At 38.2% G+C, this 23,660-nt stretch overlaps 1 protein-coding gene across 1 annotated transcript in view; it reads left to right on the plus strand.

The window, feature by feature from the left end:
- Positions 1-5,236: 5,236 nt before the first annotated feature.
- Positions 5,237-23,660, plus strand: part of LOC133554207 (probable N-acetyltransferase camello) — a 28,584-nt gene continuing 10,160 nt past the window's right edge. Inside the window, exons 1-2 of the transcript XR_009807072.1 lie at positions 5,237-5,514; positions 10,379-10,446. The gene's annotated coding sequence lies outside the window, so the exon portion shown is untranslated. The remainder of the gene's footprint in view (positions 5,515-10,378; positions 10,447-23,660) is intronic.

Genomic DNA, 23,660 nt, shown 5'->3' on the forward strand with positions numbered 1-23,660 from the left:
GTATAAGTACTGAAATTTTGCGCGCGTCCGCCATTGTAGTCCGTAGTCGCTAAGCTTCTTCTTTTTCTCTCTTTTGTTATTCCTCCTCTGCTGTTGCCATTTCTAATATAAAGTAGTTTAAAGGTCTTACTTATATCTTTCAGTAAACTCGCCATGGAAGCACTAAAACATACCGGTGTAGTGAGTGTACATTATCCACCCAAAGAACTTTAGGTACTAGAGAGTTCCGGTCGGACGGTTTTTCACGGGACACATTTCTGGCGGATGAGGAGACGCTGCTCCGTTATTGATTGAAGTAACGTCTCAATGTCGTTAAAACAGTTAGCGCCATCTTTTGACACTTCTTCCACTCCCGTCCTTGCACGCTACTCTGCTACAACAAAGATGACGGGGACCAGACGCTGTCGAAGTGGAGGCACGTATGGAAGACCGCCCTCAAAATAGCGCATCCTGAAAAACGACTTGAAGATGTGTAAAATATCATCTTGACCATTACATGCTATGTAGGCCACAAGGAAGTTTTTTACACTTAGGAAAAAAAAAAAATAATATGACTCCTTTAATGCGCCTTATAATCCGTTGCGCCCTATGGTCCGGTACATAAAATAAGTATGCAAATAAAATCCTGCTTAGGGCCCTGGTAGAAAATTTCCTTTCACAGAACCATCGAAAAAGGGAAAGCTCCACATTTTCTCCATTTTCGTCAAGGGTCTTTAACCTCGCCGGGGCGAGGTGTGACTCACAGGGACACCAAGTTCAACTAGTGAAGCTGAGTAAAGGCCGGGCCCTTCAAAGCGTCTGAATGCGACTTTGAGTGTGAGACTTTTATTAATTCCCCCGGAACGAATTACCTCCCTTTTTTTGCTTCCTGCGTGTTTTTCCGCCTTGTCGCTCATTTCATTACCGTCCGTCATGTTGATCAGCACAAGCAATAAAGGAACGCAACACTGCGGCAGTCCTAAAAGACAACACCCCCTCCCTGTATGTGTGTGTGTGTGTGTGTAAGCGTAGGTGTGTGTGTGTGTAAGTGTAGGAGTGTGTGTGTAAGTGTAGTTGCTTGTGTAAGTGTATGTATGCATAAGTGTGTGTGTTTGTGTAAATGTGTGTGTGTGTGTAAGTGTGCGTGTGTTTAAGTGTAGGTGTGTGTTTGTGTAAGTGTGTTGGTGTGTGTGTGTAAGTGTGTGTGTGTGTGTGTGTGTGTGTGCAAAAGTGTAGGGATGTGTCTTAAGTGTAGAAATGTGTGTGCATATGTAGTTGTGTAGGTATGTGTGTAAGTGTAGGTACGTGTGTATGTGAGTGTAGGTGTGTGTGTAAGTGTAGGTATGAATGTAAGTGTGTGTGTGCGTGCAAGTGTAGGTGTGTGTATGTGAGTGTAGGTGTGTGTGTGTGTGTGTGTGTGTGTTTAAGTGTATGTATATGTAAGTGTAGGTGTGTGTGAGTGAGTGTAGGTGTGTGTGTTTTTTGGGTGTGTGTGTAGGTATGCGTGTAAGTGTAGGAGTGTGTGTGTGTGTGTAAGTGTAGATAGGTGTGTAAGTGTAGGTAAGTGTGTATGTGAGCGTAGGTGTGTGTGTGTGTGTTTAAGTGTATGTATGTGTAAGTGTAGGTACGTGTGTGTGTGTGTAAGTGTAGGTACGTGTGTGTAAGTCTAGATGTGTGTGTGTTTGTCTAAGTGTGTGTGTAACTGTGCCTGTGTGTAAGTGTAGGTGTGTGTGTAAGTGTAGGTGTGTGTGTAGGTATGCGTGTAAGTGTAGGGGTGTATGTGTGTAAGTGTATGTAAGTGTAGATGTGTGTATGTGTAGGTGTATGTAAGTGTAAGTGTGTACGTGTAAGTGTAGGTGTGTGTGTGTGTGTTTGTAGGTGTATGTAAGTGTAGGTGTGTATATGTGTAGGCGTATGTAAGTGTAGGTGTGTGTGTAAGTGTAGGTGTGTGTGTAAGTCTAGATGTGTGTGTTTGTGTAAGTGTGTGTAAATGTGCGTGTGTGTGTAAGTGTAGACGTGTAAGTGTAGGTGTGTGTTTGTTTAGGTGTGTGTGTAGGTATGTATGTAAGTGTAGGGGTGTGTGTGTGTGTGTGTGTGTGTGTGTGTGTGTGTGTGTGTGTGTGTGTGTGTGTGTGTGTGTGTGTGTGTGTGTGTGTGTGTGTGTGTGTATATGTGTAGGCATATGTAAGTGTAGGTGTGTTTAGGTGTGTGTAAGTGTGTAAGTATAGGTGTGTTTGTGTATTTGTAAGTGTATGTAAGTCTGTGCGTGTAAGGGGAGGGTTATGTGTAGGTGTGTGTGTGTAAGTGTATGTAAGTGTAGGTGTGTGTGTGTATAAGCGTGTGTGTGTTTGTCTATGTGTAAGTGTGTGTGTGTCAGTCATAAGATGGGCAGGGTTCTTTAGGAACACACTGATGTTCCCCAGCTTACATCCTGCACACGTTATTTAAAGATGTGTTTATCTTCATTCAGGAATGACTTAAAGAGAAGCCTGGTCTTGTAATTCCCACAATAATTCTCCACTAAAATTGCAGCCCGCGTGTGTGTGTGTGTGTAGGTGTTCGTGTAGGTGTTTGTTTGTGTGTGTGTGTGTGTGTGTGTCACAACAATACATCTTTTCCATTTCCGCCACAATACAATTGACCAAAGTTATTCGCTGTATGAAAGCGCTGCAAATATTTCTATGAATATCATTACTGGTCGCCGCCTTTCTTTTGTGGGAACTTTGAGGACGCAACTCTCTCAGGAGCAAAGTCAGGGTGGACAAAAAGCTCGTTTTTGTCTGCTAATTAGCTTTAGTATGCTAGCTGATAACGGTTCGAGAGCGTCAGGTTGAATGTGGCAAGAGGGTAAATACACGTATTGTTCGGTACCGTCCGTGTGATTAAAGACAGCCCACACTTCTGAGGCTACAGTACCTTTTTTCAAAAAATCTAGTTAAATCTAAAAATAAAAAAAATGTATTAGATTTAGGGTTGCAAAATTCCGGGAATATTCAAAGTTGGAAACTTTCCGTGGGAATAAACATTGATTGCAACATGCTAGGTCTTGCAGCATGATTATTAGCTAAAACGACCCCATTTAAAGGCCTACTGAAAGCCACTACTAGCGACCACGCAGTCTGATAGTTTATATATCAATGATGAAATATTAACATTGCAACACATGCCAATACGCCCGCTTTAGTTTACTAAATTGCAATTTTAAATTTCCCGCGAAGTGTCGTGTTGAAAACGTCGCGGTATGACAGCGGTTTAGTGATGATGACGCGTGCGGGTTGTAGCGGACATTATGTTCCAGCACCGATCACAGCTAGAAGTCGTCTGCTTTGACCCTTGTGTGGTGTTTGGGTCCGTGGGACCCATTTTCATTTTTTTATTAAAATAAAAGTGATGCAATTTATTAGTTTTTCAAACTGAGACTCACTGACTTTGGCTCATTTTCTTTGAAGAACATATATCAGAATAAAAATTTAATGACCACACACCATACACCCCCTAAACATTTCTATTACATAAAAGATGTCCGGGTCCACTGGGCCCGGGACTAATAGAAGTGTTTAAAATGATGTTATGTGTACCACACACAACCACTCACCCACTATGTACCTAGTAACAGTTACCAGCCATGTAATGCACACTCAACAAAACAGAAAGGGACAAGGGGTAGCAAATAGATGGATGGAACACCATCCTCCACACGACACCTCCGCTCCGGACAATCTAACCTCCTCCAACCTCCGAGGACAAAGCTACGAACAATGAGAGACCGGGTTTGCTGTGGTCAGTCTGTGGAACGCTCTCCCTGACCACCCGAGGCCACCACAGACTGTCGATGCTTTTAAAAAGGCTTAAAAACCCTTCGTTTTTTTAAACTGACTAATACAAGTGTGAAAATGTATGTTCTGTGTACTACACACACACACACACACACACACACACACACACACACACACACACATCAGGCCTAGACAGGAGTGTAGGTAAACAAAACATCAGAGGGTCAAATGTGCGAAAAAATGAGAGCAGAAAGTGTTGACTAACAGTGTTGCAACCTTGTGTGGGAACCGCATGTGCAGAAACACAAAAGAAGAATCCCTATGGGTTCCAGAAGCTGGCAGAGAAATTTTCCGTAAAACGTTCATATTGTTGTTACTCGGCCAGCATTTATGGGTCTGATGGACCCGTTGCATTTTGTGGCTTTCAATGCCTCACAATCAAACACTTTTTTGTTAAAATAATGAACAGATGTTTATTAGGATAAGGTAAACATCTGTTCATTATTTTAACGTAAAAGTATTTGATTGTGAGGCATTAAAAGCCACAAAATGCAACGGGTCCATCAGACCCACAAACGCCGGCTGAGTAACAATAATATGAACATGACACAAGGGTTAATCGCATAATTCCACAGTATTCTGTACATCTGTGTTGCTGAATCCTTTGCAATGTGTTCAATTAATAATGGAGACGTCAAAGAAGAAAGATGTAGGTGGGAAGCGGTGTATTGCAAGCGCCTTTAGCAACACAAACACAGCCAGTGTTTCGTTGTTTACACTCCCGAAATATGACGGTGAAGCTTTACTATGGAACAGAGCGGTCAAGCGAACATAGTTCCCGACCACATGGCAACCGGCAGGTTTCGGTGAAAAAGGTGGTATTAAGTCGGCTTTTACCGTAATTATGAGCAGAGAGCTTGTGTCATGCCTACTGCAGCTGTGGACTCTGTTGCCTCCTCCCACCGCCCGCCCCTGACCGTCGGATGCTTACACCGTGGAGGAGGAGGAAAAAAAAAATCTCAGCCCGGCTGCCTTGTCTCGTCGAGAAACGTGGCTTCCCTTCGGAGACACTGGCGGTCACCACACCCTCCGGCTTTCAGGTTGTACAGGTACGACCCTATAATCTCACTAAAACACTAGTAAAACAATAAGCAGATAAGGGATTTTCCAGAAATATCCTAGTAAATGTGTCTAATAACATCTGAATCGCTCCCACTGCCCTCGACTTTTTTTTTCTTCCTCTAGTCCTTCACTCTAAATTTCCTCATCCACGACGCTTTCATCCTCGCTCAAATTAACGGGGAAATCGTCGCTTTCTCGGTCCGAATCGCTCTCGCTGCTGGTGGCCATGATTGTAAACAATGTTCAGATGTGAGGAGCTCCACAACCCGTGACGTCACGCGCACATCGTCTGCTACTTCCGGTACAGGCAAGGCTTTTTTTATTAGCGACCAAAAGCTGCGAACTTTATCGTCTATGTTCTCTACTAAATCCTTTCAGCAAAAATATGGCAATATCGCGAAATGATCAAGTATGACACATAGAATGGAGCTGCTATCCCCGTTTGAATAAGAACATCTCATTTCAGTAGGCCTTTAATACCAATTCAGTTGAATTTCAACCCTGAACTGTGCATTCCTCAGTCACATGCAGTGCATTTTTCCATCACATGCCCCAGATAATTCCCAGCATGCTACACACCACAGCGGGGCTAATGAGGTCACACTAGTATTTGAGCCCAAGGACTTCATCCAGTCAGGTAAGTTTTGATGATATTACTGGGGTAAATATATTTGATCTATGCTATTTGAGTGTAATAGTGGTGTAATTGCTTGTTACTCTACGAATTCCACTCAAGCTAGCTAGCTAGCTGTTCCTGTACTTGTTAAATGATTTTGGGGCCAATATTTCTCGCTAGCTAGGTTTATGTACCACCAAAGTCTCATAATGAACCGAAAATATTTCTCCGTTAGCCGTGATGCTCATTTTCTCTATGTTAAATCCCATTCATTTATGCTAACAACGTTAGCGATCCGAATTTACCTTTTTTTGGTGATTTCTAAAGTTCAACTAGCAAATAGTAAATCAAAGCGTGTATTTTCCGATGCCTTCTGTTCTGCTGGCCGTTCTGTTGTCGTACAAGAACGTAGGATTGCTGATTGAGTGTTCATTTGTTCATCGAGCCTATTTCTATTCATTTGTCCGTCAGTAAAATATTTTTAAAGACTATTCCAATTGTTTAGCTGTGTTTGGAGTTGCATTCGTGTTTTACAAGCTTCTCATCTTATTCTACAGAACTTTGATTAATCAAACAATGATCAAATTTTCCAAACTTCCCGAGCTTGACTTCCCGTGGTAAATTTCCGGAAACTTTCCACCCCTTTGCAACCCTAATTAGACGACATCATTGTCGAAACAATCCCAGATCATTGGGATGTTGAGCGCCACCACAGCTCGTCATTTAGAAATATAAATATCCTTACTGGTGGCTGCGTTTCTTTTTTGGAAACCTGGAAGATGCTAACACGCTAGGTGGACAAAAATGTCTGTTAATTAGCTTTAGCATGCTAGCTGATAACGTTGTTGCTTAGTTACAACGTCAGGTTAAATGTCAAAAAACGGTAAATAGCTTTTGTGGACGCTTTGAAGAAGCAACTCTCTAAGGAGCAAAGTCAGGGTGGACAAAAATATCTGTTAAATAGCTTTAGCATGCTAGCTGATGATGGTTACAACGTCAGGTTAAATGTCAAAAACGGTAAATTGCTTTTTTGTGGAAACTTTGAAGACGCAACTCTCTAAGGAGCAAAGTCAGGGTGGAATAAAAAAACATGTTTTAGTCTGTTAATTAGCTTTAGCATGCTAGCTGATAACGGTTAGAATGTCAGGTTAAATGTCAAAAACGGTAAATAGCTTTTGTGGAAACCTAAAGACACAACTCTCTAAGGAGCAAAGTCAGGCTGGATAAAAGGCTTATTTTTCTCTTGTTGATTAGCTTTAGCATGCTAGCTGATAATGGTTAGAACGTCAGGTTAAATGTCCAAAAACGGTAAATAGCTTTTGTTAAAACTTTGAAGACGCAACTCTCTAAGAAGCAAAGTCAGAGTGGACAAATAGCTTGTTTTTGTCTGTTAACTAGCTTTAGCATGCTAGCTCATAGCAGTTTGAACGTCAGGTTAAATGTCCAAAAAATAGTAAATAATTTTTGTTAAAACTTTGAAGACACAACTCTCTACGAAGCAAAGTCAGGGTCGACAAAAAGCTTGTTTTTGTCTGTTGATTAGCTTTAGCATGCTAGCTCATAGCAGTTTGAACGTCAGGTTAAATGTCCAAAAAATAGTAAATAATTTTTGTTAAAACTTTGAAGACACAACTCTCTAAGAAGCAAAGTCAGGGTGGACAAAAAGCTTGTTTTTGTCTGTTGATTAGCTTTAGCATGCTAGCTGATAACAGTTAGAACGTCAGGTTAAATGTCCAAAAACGATAAATAGCTTTTGTTGAAACTTTGAAGACGCAACTCTATAAGGAACAAAGTCAGGGTTTACAAAAAGCTGTTTTTGTCTGTTAATTCGCTTTAGTATGCTAGCTGATAATGGTTACAATGTCAGGTTAAATGTCAAAAACAGTAAGTTGCTTTTGTGGAAACTTTAAGACACAACTCTCTAAGGAGCAAAGTCAGGCTGGATAAAAAGCTTATTTTTGTCTGTTGATTAGCTTTAGCATGCTAGCTGATAACGGTTAGAACGTCAGATTAAATGTCCAAAAACGGTAAATAGCTCTTTTGTGGAAACTTTGAAGACGCAACTCTCTAAGGAGCAAAGTCAGGGTTTACAAAAAGCTGTTTTTTGTCTGTTAATTAGCTTTAGCATGCTAGCTGATAACGGTTAGAACGTCAAAAAATATCCAAAAACGGTAAATAGCTTTTGTGGAAACTTTGAAGACGCAACTCTCTAAAGAGCAAAGTCAGGGTTACAAAAAGCTGTTTTTATCTGTTAACTAGCTTTAGCATGCTAGCTGATAATGGTTACAACGTCAGGTTAAATGTCAAAAACGGTAAATTGCTTTTTTGTGGAAACTTTGAAGACGCAACTCTCTAAGGAGCAAAGTCAGGGTGGAATAAAAAACATGTTTTTGTCTGTTAATTAGCTTTAGCATGCTAGCTGATAACGGTTAGAATGTCAGGTTAAATGTCAAAAACGGTAAATAGCTTTTGTGGAAACCTAAAGACACAACTCTCTAAGGAGCAAAGTCAGGCTGGATAAAAAGCTTATTTTTCTCTGTTGATTAGCCTTAGCATGCTAGCTGATAATGGTTAGAACGTCAGGTTAAATGTCCAAAAACGGTAAATAGCTTTTGTTAAAACTTTGAAGACGCAACTCTCTAAGAAGCAAAGTCAGGGTGGAAAAATAGCTTGTTTTTGTCTGTTAACTAGCTTTAGCATGCTAGCTCATAGCAGTTTGAACGTCAGGTTAAATGTCCAAAAAATAGTAAATAATTTTTGTTAAAACTTTGAAGACACAAATCTCTAAGAAGCAAAGTCAGGGTGGACAAAAAGCTTGTTTTTGTCTGTTGATTAGCTTTGGCATGCTAGCTGATAACAGTTAGAACGTCAGGTTAAATGTCCAAAAACGATAAATAGCTTTTGTTGAAACTTTGAAGACGCAACTCTATAAGGAGCAAAGTCAGGGTTTACAAAAAGCTGTTTTTGTCTGTTAATTAGCTTTAGTATGCTAGCTGATAATGGTTACAATGTCAGGTTAAATGTCAAAAACAGTAAGTTGCTTTTGTAGAAACTTTAAGACACAACTCTCTAAGGAGCAAAGTCAGGCTGGATAAAAAGCTTATTTTTGTCTGTTGATTTGCTTTAGCATGCTAGCTGATAACGGTTAGAACGTCAGATTAAATGTCCAAAAACGGTAAATAGCTCTTTTGTGGAAACTTTGAAGACGCAACTCTCTAAGGAGCAAAGTCAGGGTTTACAAAAAGCTGTTTTTTGTCTGTTAATTAGCTTTAGCATGCTAGCTGATAACGGTTAGAACGTCAAAAAATGTCCAAAAACGGTAAATAGCTTTTGTGGAAACTTTGAAGACGCAACTCTCTAAACAGCAAAGTCAGGTTACAAAAAGCTGTTTTTATCTGTTAACTAGCTTTAGCATGCTAGCTGATAATGGTTACAACGTCAGGTTGAATGTCAAAAACGGTAAATTGCTTTTTTGTAGAAACTTTGAAGACGCAACTCTCTAAGGAGCAAAGTCAGGGTGAAAAAAAAGCATGTTTTTGTCTGTTAATTAGCTTTAGCATGCTAGCTGATAATGGTTACAACGTCAGGTTAAATGTCCAAAACGGTAAATTGCTTTTTTGTGGAAACTTTGAAGACGCAACTCTCTAAGAAGCAAAGTCAGGGTTTACAAAAAGCTGTTTTTTGTCTGTTAATTAGCTTTAGCATGCTAGCTGATAACGGTTAGAACTTCAAAAAAATGTCCAAAAACGGTTAATAGCTTTTGTGGAAACTTTGAAGACGCAACTCTCTAAAGAGCAAGGTCAGGGTGTACAAAAAGCTTGTTTTTGTCTGTTGATTCGCTTCAGCATGCTAGCTGATAGCAGTTAAAACATCAGGTTGAATGTCCAAAAAACGGTAAATAGCTTTTGTTAAAACTCTGAAGACGCAACTCTCTAAGAAGCAAAGTCAGGGTTTACAAAAATATGTTTTTTGTCTGTTAATTAGCTTTAGCATGCTAGCTGATAATGGTTAGAACGTCAAAATAAATGTCGAAAAACGGTGAATAGCTTTTGTGGAAACTTTGAAGACGCAACTCTCTAGAGAGCAAAGTCAGAGTGGACAAAAAGCTTGTTTTGGTCTGTTGATTAGCTCTAGCATGCTAGCTAATAGCAGTTAGAACGTCAGATTAAATGTCCAAAAAACAGTAAATAGCTTTTGTTAAAACTTTGAAGACACAACTCTCTAAGAAGCAAAGTCAGGGTGGACAAATAGCTTGTTTTTGTCTGTTAATTAGCTTTAGCATGCTAGCTGATAGTGTTGTTGTTTAGTCACACACAGCGCCACCTAATGACCAGCCTGACCATGATGTCGATGACGGCTGTTTGTTTGGCGTCATGCATCAGCGCACGGTTCTGCATACGCGCTCCGTCACGCGGCGTCGCAGTCCAGTAGGTTCCGTCACGCCGCCTCGTCCCCGCCGAGCTGACGACGCGGCGAGCCACTCTAAATGTCCGCCCGCCGTCGCCGAACATTCCTCCGACGCCTTTTACGCAAGAGGGATGAATACTTTACATTCGCCCCGGCAGGATTATGTGGCGGAAAAAGATTTTAAAAAGGGGATCAGTCATATTAGCGCTGCCTCGACTCGGCGCGGCTGTCTGCCAATTAGCTTGGATGGATGTCGCCACAACACACACACATTTTTGTAGTTCAGACCTTCTGGGGACCTCCGAAAAATGCCGACTTCTTTAGGACCACCATTTCTAGATATATAAAGATTTGTACTTACAACATTAATAATATATACATACTATGCAAATATAAAAAATGTAAGCTTTTAGTTATTTTTGTTTTGTTTGTTTGGCATTGGTTTTTAATCTTGATTATTTACTTCAACTTTTTACAGTGTGTGTAAGGATTGCTGGGCATGGATATGCCGGATTCGTTCTTCCAAGAATGCAGTCGGGCAGTACGGTAAGAAATGAAGATTTATTAATAAATAAAACAGACTAAGAAACAGAAAGACATGTATTAGGCAAAAAAAAAAAAAAAAGCGCTAGCATGGAAGCTAGGGAAATAGCCGACAAACTTGCACAAAAGGCAAAAGAAAAACTACTAGCATGAGAGCTAGAGAAAAAACAAGGCGTCGCGCGAAAGCTAGCGAGTAGATACATAGAATAGAAGTCGTCACTTGTTGCACGTAAAGCAAATTCGTAATTATATGTGCAGTCCTTTGAGACGTTTGTGATTTGGGGCTGTATAAATAAACATTGATTGATTGATTGATTGAAATTAGGATGCGAGAAAGAATGACGAAAGAAAGCAGGCTTAAATAAGGACGGTGATTAGCAACAACAGGTGTGTGTAAACAGCGAGTAGCAGGTGGAACTAACATGAAACCATGGTGACAGAACAAACGGGAACTAAGGACGTCAAACATAAACAGAATCTGACACAAAAACGGAATAAAACTAGAATATGGTATGATCCGGGCAGCGGATCATAAAAGTATGTCTCCATGTGGATATATATTTTATTTTTTTAACTTAATTTTAGCCAGAGGCACTTCAATTTCTTGCACACACTTGTTATTACATATGTTGGCCAGAGGTGGAGCACGTCAAGTTTCTTACACACACTTGTTATTTCATATGTTACCAGGTTTTTGGGACCACACAAATTTTTATAGATTTCACCACCAGGAGTGCAAATGAGACATTCTCTATTAGATGCAATGTTATTGGGACCTTGATTTATGTCCTCACTTGTTCACACCTCCTCATATGGAAGCTACTTTTCCTTCTTGATGTCTCAAGAAGGGTAGAAATACAAGAAAACACACACATTTGTGTATTTCTGGCCTTCTTGAGACCTCCAAAAAATGTCGACCTCTTTAGGACCCCCCTTTCTAGATATATAAAGATTTGTATTTACAACATTAATAATACATACATACTATGTAAATACAAAAAAGGTAAGCATTTAGTAATTTTCTATTTTATTTTGGTAATTGGTTTTTAATCTTCATTATTTACATCGTTAATACAGTATGTCTCCATATGTATTTTATTTTTGTTACTTAATTTTGGCCAAAGGCATTTCAATTTCTTGCACACACTTGTTATTTCGTATGTTGGCCAGAGGGGAGCACGTCAATTTTTTTACACACATTTGTTATTTCATATGTTGCCAGGTTTTTGGGACCACCCAAATTTTGATAGATTTCACCATAGGGGTGCAAATGAGACATTCTCTATTAGATGCAATGTTATTGGGACCTTGATTTATGTCCTCACTTGTTCAAACCTCCTCATATGGAAGCTACTTTTCCTTCTTGATGTCTCAAGAAGGGTAGAAATACAAGAAAACACACACATTTGTGTATTTCTTACCTTTTTAAGACCTCCAAAAAAATGTAGACCTCTTTAGGACCACCCTTTCTTGATATATAAAGATTTGTATTTGCAACATTAATAATATATACATACTATGTAAATACAAAAAAGGTAAGCATTTAGTAATTTTCTATTTTATTTTGGTAATTGGTTTTTAATCTTCATTATTTACGTCGTTAGTACAGTATGTCTCCATATGTATTTTATTTTTGTTACTTAATTTTGGCCAAAGGCATTTCAATTTCTTGCACACACTTGTTATTTCATATGTTGGCCAGAGGGGAGCACGTCAATTTTTTTACACACATTTGTTATTTCATATGTTGCCAGGTTTTTGGGACCACCCACATTTTGATAGATTTCACCAAAGGGGTGCAAATGAGACATTCTCTATTAGATGCAATGTTTTTGGGACCTTGATTTATGTCCTCACTTGTTCACACCTCCTCATATGGAAGATACTTTTCCTTCTTGATGTCTCAAGAAGGGTAGAAATACAAGAAAACACACACACGTTTGTGTATTTCTGACCTTCTTGAGACCTCCAAAAAATGTCGACCTCTTTAGGACCAGCCTTTCTAGATATATAAAGATTTGTATTTGCAACATTAATAATATATACATACTATGTAAATACAAAAAAAGGTAAGCATTTAGTAATTTTCAATTTTATTTTGGTAATTGTTTTTTAATCTAAATTATTTACTTCATTATTACAGTATGTCTCCATATGTATTTTATTTTTGTTACTTAATTTTGGCCAAAGGCATTTCAATTTCTTGCACACACTTGTTATTTCATATGTTGGCCAGAGGGGAACACGTCATTTTTTTTTACACAGACTTGTTATTTCGTATGTTGCCAGGTTTTTGGGACCACCCGAATTTTGATAGACTTCAGCACCAGGGGTGCAAATGAGAGATTCTCTATTAGATGCAATGTTATTGGGACCTTGATTTATGTCATAACATGTTCACACCTCCTCATATGGAAGATTCTTTACCTTCTTGATTTCTCAAGAAGGGTAGAAAAACAAGAAAACACACACATTTGTGTGTTTCTTACCATTTTAAGACCTCCAAAAAAATGTAGACCTCTTTAGGACCACCCTTTCTTGATATATAAAGATTTGTATTTACAACATTAATAATATATGTATACTATGCAAATATAAAAAAGGCAAGCTTTTACTTTTTTTAAAATTGTTTGTAATTCGTTTTTAATATTCATTATTTACTTCGTTATTACAGTATGTCTTTATATACATATTCATTTTTTCAATCATTTTAGCTAAAGGCATTTCAATTTCATACACACAAGTTATTAAATATGTCGACCAGAGGGTGGCGCACTTCACATTTTTACACACACTTGTTATTTCGTATGTTGACCAGAGGGGAAGCACTTTTAAAAGCGACACAGTCCATTTGAAAACTTGCCTGATTTATGTCCTCACTTGTTCACACCTCCTCATATGGAAGCTACTTTTCCTTCTTGACGTCTTTAGGAGGGTAGAAATACAAGAACACACACACACTTACACACACACACACACACACACACACACACACACACACACACACACACACACACAGCATCAGTTTACTGCTGTAGCGAGATAACGAGGAGGGATTACAACTTCTGTCTGTTTTGTCTTCAATCTCATAAAAAAAACATATCTGCAACACATTTCAATGACATACACTGGCAGCGTTGCACTTAAAAAAAAAAAAAATTTAATACAGAGGAAGTTGCTTCATTAATGTACGGTATAAAAAATATTGGCGCAGTTTTTTTTAGGGGGCAGTTATGTCATGTTCGCCCTTTGAATTCTGCCCGGCGACCGGGAAAAATAAGCAGGGGCGAACGAAAAGAAAGGAACGCTTGTAATATCAAATTGTCCAAAGAATACTTTGGTGTCGTCACGTAGAGAACCGGCTCGGTTTCTTCTAATGGGACGTGGTTTATTGTACTGAGCAGCCAGGACAGAGGCTCACTTACTCTATGGTTATCATCACATTTTATCACTTCAAATACTTTTTAATTTTAAAGCCTGAACCACTAAATCATTGACAGAAACTGGAGTTTTTAGTTTTTTTTAAGTCTATTTCCATATACCGTATTTCCTTGAATTGCCGCCGGGGCGCTAATAAATTAAAACCTCTTTTCACTCCGACATTTACCAAAGGCATGCGGTAAAAATTTGAGTGTGATGTAAGGATACATCATGAAAAGCACATATAATTATGGTCTTACCTTTACTTATAAATATAGTCCATGCCATCTCCTTCTGATCAAAATCGTCGATAACTTGTTTACAGAAGTCTTCCTTATCTTCCTTCAGTTTTAAAAGTCTCTGTCTTGATGGAGATCTTCCTTTATTACCTCCTGCTTCGATTGAAAGTCCAGTTTAGAAAACTGCTATCAGAAGGTCCGTCGTATCTGTCTCAGCACATATCACGTCACTCATTGTCACTTCTTCTGCAGCCGAGTGGTCGCAAGAAGGATCACTAGCGCCCTCTACCACCAGGAGGCGGGAGTCATTTAATGACCCATATTGGACAGACGCAGCTACGGTATTGTGAGGGTTCACAGGACCACCAAGGAAGGACATGGCTTGAGCAGTTTGACTTTGTTTATTTATCAATAAAAGCTCAGTGCAGGTCCCTCTTCCGCTCCTCCTGTCCCCTCGCTCGCTGTCTCCTCGTCGCCATCTTGGGCCGGGCTCTAGCGTGCCCTGTCGGACCGTCGGCTTCACCTCTCCACAGGTACCGGTATATTAATAAAACATAGCTGCTAACTTTTTAATCTACTTCCCTTTGTGTGATTTCAAATTACCGGTATTAAAATCAGCCTCCTCCGTTTTTAAAATGATGACAGGAAAAGTGTCACTTGTGACATCACGAGTACTAAGCATACTAAGCATGCGCTAACTATTTTGCGAAGCGAGTTTGGCCTGACAGTAATTGAAGGCAGGCGCATACTATATGCCCGGCGGCATTTCAAGGAAATACGTTCTACCGTATTTTCAGGACTATTAGGCGCAATTAAAATGTTTTTTTTCCCCTCAAAACTTGACAGTGCGCCTAATACACGGAATAATTCTGGTTTTGCTTACCGACCTCAAAGCAGTGAAATTATAAGTGTGACCAGTAGATGGCAGTCAAACATAAGAGACATGTGTAGACTGCACTACGATGGCAATATGACTCAAGTAAACACCAACATTTTAAATGTTCCATTGAAAATATAAAACATTACACGCCGCACTCAAAAATCTATAAAAAAGGTTTTAGTACGACTTTGGTAAGCTGTGAAGCCACACTGCTTGATGGCTTGTATTGTGCTTTAATATAGGAGTATTATTATGATGTGTGTATGAGGTAAGACATATTATCTGGCGTTTGGTTTCACAATATTATGCAAAAACAACTTTTCTTACCTTCTAGTCCCTGCTGATCTTTACTTGGGATCTGCATAAGTCCTAAAAAATTGCACGTGTCCGCCTTTGGAGTCTGTGCCGACTCCCTAACTTCTTGTTATGGGACATTCATCTTCCGTTGTTGTTTCTCATTTCTAATATAAAGTAATGTAAAGTTCTTACTTATACTGAATATGTCAGTAAACTTGCCATGAAAGCTCTAAAACATACCGGTGTAGTGAGTCTACATTATTCACCCAAGAAACTTTAGTTATTAGAGAGTTCCGTTTGAATGTTTTTTCACTAGACACATTTGCGGCCTTGTTGATGAGGAGATGTTGTTGATTGAAGTAAAGTCTGAGTGTCATTAAAACAGTTATCTCCATCTTTTTACACTTCTTCCACTTCCGTCCTTGCACGCTACACCGCTACAACAAAGATGACGGAGAGGAGACGTCACGTATATAAGACCGCCCACAAAACCGCGCATCCTGAAGAGACGGTCAGATAGCGGCTTGAAGATGCTCTCTAAAACATTATCTATGCAACAGTTTGACCAAAGAACTACCATTACATGTTATGTAGACCACAAGGAAGTCTTTTACATTTAGAAAATAATAATATTAATAATATAACTCCTTTAATGCGCCCCATAATAATGAGAAAAAGATAGAGAATAGACCGTTCATGGGCAGTGTGCCTTATGGTCCGGAAAATACGGTAATTTGTTTCATATCCAACATCTTTTTTATAATTATTTACTACCTAAAAAAAGCTGTACAACAAAGTCAACGTCATCATGTTTTTTTTGTTTTGTTTTTTTTGTGATTTTTTTTTTCTTTCTCCTAAACAAAAATCCGAAATAATTGCAACACACCCTGACTGATCACCACGAAAATTACACAGCAAATTGGATACGTATATTTTACTTCTCAATACAGCGTATAGTGTAAGGTAAACATTGTATTCGCTTATTTAGGAATGCATGTTGCCAGATGGTATTTGTATTGCTTGAAACGCAATACAATGCCAATTGACTTAATTTACAGTTACATTACCTTTTATGCCTGTTGTTTCAAATTTGATACATTTTAAAACCCAGATTTTACTGTAAAGTGTATTGTGAAATATTAAGTAATTTCACATTGCATCAAGAGATTAACTATTCATATTGACGTGTCGGTAAAAAAAAAAAGAATTTTTCTTACCTTATCCGTTTCAAATTTGGTAAAGTTTCTCTTCAAGAATCAGGTGTATCTTGTTTCTTCTTTGTGGCATTATTGCCCTCTAATAAGCCAAGTGATTTATATGTGTAATGCATGTATCTGATCTGATACATCAGGCTTTTTAGTGGAGTGCTAAAAAAAACATATGTATCACTTATGATACTTTAGGCATTAAATGTCAAATAATGAACGTTGCAAAATTTCATTGATTCATACAAGCAAAGTGATGATTTTCGAATGACGTGCGGGGTGTTCTTTAAAGCTTAACGGATGAAAAGGGACTTTATTCACACGTCCGTTCCGTCTCCATTTGCATTCTCAGTATGATCCCTCTCTGCCGGGCAAAAAGCAGCAGGAAGTGGTGCTTTTATGCAGAGTGCCGCGGAACCAAATGTTTTTTCATGCACGCAAAGATTTGCGTCTCACTTTGTCTGCATTAAACAACATTTCTCGGGGGGACAGTTTGGCACATCCTGTTGATTATTTTTTTTTTATTTATTTATTTTTTATTTTTTATAAAGTTAAAGGAAATCTCAGGTGGGAGGAAAAAAAACGACGCTACTTCACTTTTGCCACTCAGCTTTGTGAATAGAAATCCAGTTTTTTTTTTTTATTCGGTGAAAAGACACAATGAATGTTAAATTGCTGCGTTTTATTGAGTGAAAAGCAGCCTCCTTTTTAGAATAGCGCCTGATTGCTTTTCAGTTTCACTCGGACAAAGTCCAAAGAACAATAAACCCTTAAAGGCCTACTGAAATGAGATTTTCTTATTTAAACTGGGATAGCAGCTCCATTCTATGTGTCATACTTGATCATTTTGCGACATTGCCATATTTTTGCTGAAAGGATTTAATGGAGAACATTGACGATAAAGTTCGCAACTTTTGGTCGCTAATAAAAAAGCCTTGCCTGTACCGGAAGTAGCAGACAATGTGCGCGTGACGTCACGGGTTGTGGAGCTCTTCACCTCCTCACATTGATTACAATCATGGCCACGAACAGTGAAAGCGATTCGGACCGAGAAAGCGACGATTTCCCCAATAGTTCAACCGAGGATGAAAGATCCGTGGATGAGGAAAGTTAGAGTGAAGGACTAGAAGGAAAAAAAAGCGAGGGCAGTGGGAGTGATTCATATGTTACAAGACACATTTACTAGGATAATTCTGGAAAATCCCTTATCTGCTTATTGTGTTACTAGTGTTTTAGTGAGGTTATATGGTACCTGGAAGCGGGAGGAGTGTGGCCATGGGTGTGTCTCCGTGGGAAACCACGTTTCTCGACGAGGCGAAGGCAGCCGGTGGGACCGGGCTGACTTTTTTTTTTTTCTTTCCCTCCTCCACGGTGGAAGCATCCGACGGTCGGGGGCGGCCGGTGGGAGGAGGCAAGAGAGTCCGCAGCTGCCTCTTTGACAGGTGCAGGAGGAACGACGCAAGCTCTCCGCTCATGTCTACAGTAAGAGCTGACTTATTACCACCATTTTCTCACCGAAACCTGCCGGTTGACCGCTCTGTTCCATAGTAAAGCTTCACCGTCATCTTTCGGAAATTTAAACAAGGAAACACCGGCTGTGTTTGTGTTGCTAAAGGCGGCCGCAATACACCGCTTCCCACCTACAGCTTTCTTCTTTGACGTCTCCATTATTGATTGAACAAATTGCAAAAGATTCAGCAACACAGATGTCCATAACACTGTGGATTTATGCGATGAAAACAGACGACTTGTAGCTGTGAACGGTGCTGGAACAAAATGTCCTCCACAATACCGCGACGTTTAAGCAGGATACTTCCGCGCGAAATTTAAAATTGCAATTTAGTAAACTAAAAAGGCCGTATTGGCATGTTTTGCAATGTTAATATTTCATCATTGATATACAAACTATCAGACTGCGTGGTCGGTAGTAGTGGCTTTCAGTAGGCCTTTAAAGCGACTCCTTCAAGAGCAGGTTCTAAGAAAGTTGAGTTCCTCTGCTTTCCACAGATGGTCAGAGTAACCATGTAATACTCTTCCATACCAGCAGGTGGCAGCAGGGAGCTAATTGCTTTGCAAGTCTACTTCGTGTCAGAAAAATTGTATCTAAGTTATCACAAAACTTTGTTTCCATGAGTTCCCGGTGAGAGGATAAAAGCTTTCTTTGATCTTACCAAGAAAAAGCCTTGTAAAACTCCACTGTGTGCGATGGAAAGCGACATGAAGGTGTCGGTGTCTTTGATCCATTGCGATCCACAGGAAGATCTTGTCTTGACCGGAGATTTACAAAGCGGAGAGGAAGCAGGACCCGACTTAAAAAAAAATTCTGGCCTAGGGCAACGGCTGTTTATGACCCCCTCACCCTTAAAAACAGCTGTTGCCATGTAATCAGGACCTTTCGTCAGAGCGTGGGACGACACTGTACAAGGGTCCAGGTCTACACGGTCTCCTCATTGAGCTAAATTGAATCCGGTCTCCGTTTAATTCCTTGCTTCTTGTCTGTTTAATAGATGTCATCGGTGTTTGAACCTGACACTTTGAGACAAGAAATTTAATGATGCATGGATGTTTATGTTTGGAAGTCATAACGAACAATGGCGTCAGGTGTTTGTTGCATTTGTGTTGATTGTGAAATATGTCGATGGAGAGGGTGGTGTCAATATTCAGTGTTTTATCGTACAAAGTTAATATTGTAAATCCCATAATCTAGATCATAAATATTAGGTTTCAGCATTTCTGTCAACAAAGATTAGCATCTAGCTGTGACACATAGTCATTTTGATAGTAGGCTAATATAACTAATAGGGACACTTCGTCATGTGTTGCATTCATTATAACACTTATATTAGACGTTTAAAGTCATTTTGATAGTAGGCTAATATAGCTCATATAAACACTTTCGTCATGTGTTGCCTTCATTATAACACTTATATAAGACTTTTAAAGTCATTTTGATAGTAGGTTAATACAAACACATCACCTGTTGCCTTCATTATAACACTTATATATGACTTTTAAAGTCATTTTGATAGTAGGCTGATATAGACACTTACGTTATGTGTTGCCTTCATTATAACACTTATATACGACTTTTAAAGTCATTTTGATAGTAGGCTAATATAGACACATCATGTATATATATGTATATATAGCTAATTTAGACACATCACCTGTTGTCCACATTTTGACACTTATATATGACTTTTAAAGTCATTTTGATAGTAGGCTGATATAGACACTTACATTATGTATTGCCTTCATTATAACACTTATATATGACTTTAAAAAAAATTGATAGTAGGCTAATATAGACACTTACATTATGTATTGCCTTCATTATAACACTTATATATGACTTTTAAAGTCATTTTGACAGTAGGCTGATATAGACACTTACATTATGTGTTGCCTTCATTATAACACTTATATATGACTTTAAAAAATGTTTTTGATAGTAGGCTAATATAGACACATCAGGCGTTGTCTTCATTATAACACTTATATACGACTTTTAATGTCATTTTGATAGTAGGCTGATATAGACATTTACATTATGTATTGCCTTCATTATAACACTTATATATGACTTTAAAAAAAAATTGATAGTAGGCTAATATAGACACTTACATTATGTATTGCCTTCATTATAACACTTATATATGACTTAAAAAAAAATTTGATAGTAGGCTAATATAGACACATCATGCGTTGTCTTCATTGGAACACTTATATACGACTTTTAAAGTCATTTTGATAGTAGGCTGATATAGACACTTACATTATGAGTTGCCTTCATTATAACACTTATATAAGACTTTTATAGTCATTTTGATAGTAGGCTATTATAGCTAATTTAGACACATCATGTGTTGTCCACATTTTGACACTTATATAGGATTTTTAAAGTCATGTTGATAGTAGTCTAATACAGCTAATATAGACACTTACATCATGTCTTGCCTTCATTATAACACTTATATAAGACTTTTAAAGTCATTTTGATAGTAGTCTAATATAAACACGTCACCTGTTGCCTTCATTATAACACTTATATAAGACTTTTAAAGTCATTTTAATAGTAGGCTAATATAACTAATATAGACACTTCGTCATGTGTTGCATTCATTATAACACTAAGACGTTTAAAGTCATTTTGATAGTAGGCTAATATAGCTGATATAGATTCTTTCGTCATGTGTTGCCTTCATTATAACACTTATATAAGAGTTTTAAAGTCATTTTGATAGTAGGCTAATACAAACACATCACCTGTTGCCTTCATTATAACACTTATATACGACTTTTAAAGTCATTTTGATAGTAGGCTGATATAGACACTTACATTATGTGTTGCCTTCATTATAACACTTATATATGACTTTAAACATTGTTTTGATAGTAGGCTAATATAGACACATCAGGTGTTGTCTTCATTATAACACTTATATACGACTTTTAATGTCATTTTGATAGTAGGTTTATATAGACACTTACATTATGTGTTGCCTTCATTATAACACTTATATAAGACTGTTATAGTCATTTTGATAGTAGGCTATTATAGCTAATTTAGACACATCATGTGTTGTACAAATTTTATAAGATTTTTAAAGTAATGTTGATAGTAGTCTAATATAACTAATATAGACACTTACATCATGTCTTGCCTTCATTATAACACTTATATAAGACTTTTAAAGTCATTTTGATAGTAGTCTAATATAACTAATATAGACACATCATGTCTTGCCTTCATTATAACACTTATATAAGACTTTTGAAGTCATTTTGATAGTAGGCTAATATAGCGGATATAGACACTTTCGTCATGTGTTGTCTTCATTATAACACTTATATAAGACGATTAATTTTTTGCGTCTCCGGACAGATGTTTTTTGTATTTTTGGTGCAACATGGCTCTATAAAAAATTTTGTGTCGCCGACCCCTGGTTTAGGGGGCGATAGGGGACCCGGAATTTGTTGCTACGCCCCTTCATGAAGCTTCTATGATGGAAACCGCTTGACCCTGGAACGTATCGTTTCTGTTCACAAGGTTACCTTCATTCCGTTGTTCCACCTTGCAAGGTTCTCGTAGGGTTTTGTTTTTTTGGTCCCCCGGCAGCCTCAGCGGTGGTCTTATTTTATTCAGTGGGATCCCAAAGTGGAGCATCTGGAGAGCGAGAGAGAAATCCTCTTATTTCCAGGAGGACGATTAGCTGAGACTTTGCCTCTGCAGACAGATAAAGTTCCGCAGAGACAAAAAAAAAGGGGGGGATCATTAAATATCCTGAGGCCTGACGCACGCCGTCCCTTTTTCATTGTGAGCGTTTCATAAAGGTAGCGGACTTGATGGACTTTCAAGGCGGCGTTTTTTTTTTTTTTTTTTTTTGCAGGACTCCCGGGAGGAAAGTCCTAATCAACGTACAACGTGGAAAAGTTGCAGTGTTTTTAAGTGATGGGTGCGTGTGCCCGGCATGGCAAGCAGTCAGGGTGTGGGATGCGCCGCGCTGGTTTCCACGGCAACACCCTCTGACTCTGCTTTCCCGATGATGGCCAATCAGCGCTGGCGTGGTCCTGGAGGAAATGAGCGATATATCGTTTAAAAAGACGCCGATAGTAAATGCGGGGGGGGAGTGTTCCACGCAGCACAATTGCAACGTGGGCGATTCTTGAGTGGACGGACTATGTCATTTACATTATTTTTTAACACCTACAGTATGTTAAAAGTCTTTTTTCACATACTTTTTAAAATCCTCTCATTTTCTCAAAAATGGACAGTGTACGTATTAATTGTGGTTCTGCTTGCCGACTTTGAAACAATTTTGTTTTTTACATGGTGTAATGATGAGTGTGACAAGTAGATGGCAGTCACACATAAGAGATACGCGTGGACGGCCGGCTGATGCCTGCTCAGTAAATGACGCTCGCAAGCAGCACCAACACTTTGTTTGATCATTGAAAGTAAAGAACAGGGGTCCCCAAACGATTTGACCCGTGGGCCACATTAGGTAAAAAATGTGTATATATATATATAATATAATATAATATAATATATAATATAATATAATATAATATATATATATATATATATATATATATATATATATATATATATATATATATACATACAGTATATATGTATATATTTATATACGTATATGTACGGATAAATATGTATATATATATATATATATATATATGTATACATATGTGTGTGTGTGTGTGTGTGTGTATATATATATATATATATATATATATATAAATATATATAGACCCGCTCGACATCCATTGCTTTCGGTCCCCTAAAGGGTGACCAAAAGGGGGGGGTTGCCCACATATGTGGTCCTCGCCATGGTTCTCATAGTCATTATTGTCACCGACGTCCCACTGGGTGAGTTTTCCTTGCCCTTATGTGGGCCTACTGAGGATGTCGTAGTGGTTTGTGTTGTGGTTTGTGCAGCCCTTTGAGACACTAGTGATTAAGGGCTATATAAATAAACATTGATTGATTTATTGATATATATGCCCAAAATTTCAGTGTAAAAAAAGATCATTGTACAAAAATTCTGTTAAAAAAAAATTTCAGTGTAAAAAAATATCAGTGTAGAAAAATTCAGTGTAAAAAAATTCTGCATAAAAAATTCAGTGTAGCCAAATTCCGTGTAAAAAAAATAAATCTTGGTACAGAAATTCAGTGTAAAAAAAATTCTGTGTCAAAAAAAATATATAATTTTGCAAAAAAAATAGTGTAAAAAAATGTACTGTAAAAAAAATATCAGTGTACAAAAATTTGGTTTAAAAAAATTCAGTGCATAAAAAAATCTGTGTAAACCAGTGCGCCTTTTGTATAAAAATCGACCTGAATAGACAATACTGCAGATGCAAATGAAGGAGACTTGTAGATGCATTATTAATTAAATGTCATATATTTACAGTATAATATAATAATAATACACAAGAAGTGTTTTAATGTAGAAAAAATATCATAATATGAGAATATTTGTCTACTGTTGACGTGGGTGTGAGTCAAGTGTTCATGTCTCATCAATCGATGTGAGATATTTGGAGGTTATTTCAGCAGCTCTCATTCATTCATTCATTCATTCATTAAGGACTTTGCTGCTTTAAGTGGGGTCAAGTTCATCTCTCCTGCAAAGCATATTAGAAGACATGAGGCAC

The sequence above is a fragment of the Nerophis ophidion genome, linkage group LG06 (genome assembly GCF_033978795.1).
Source record: "Nerophis ophidion isolate RoL-2023_Sa linkage group LG06, RoL_Noph_v1.0, whole genome shotgun sequence".
NCBI classification, from domain to species: Eukaryota; Metazoa; Chordata; class Actinopteri; order Syngnathiformes; family Syngnathidae; genus Nerophis; species Nerophis ophidion.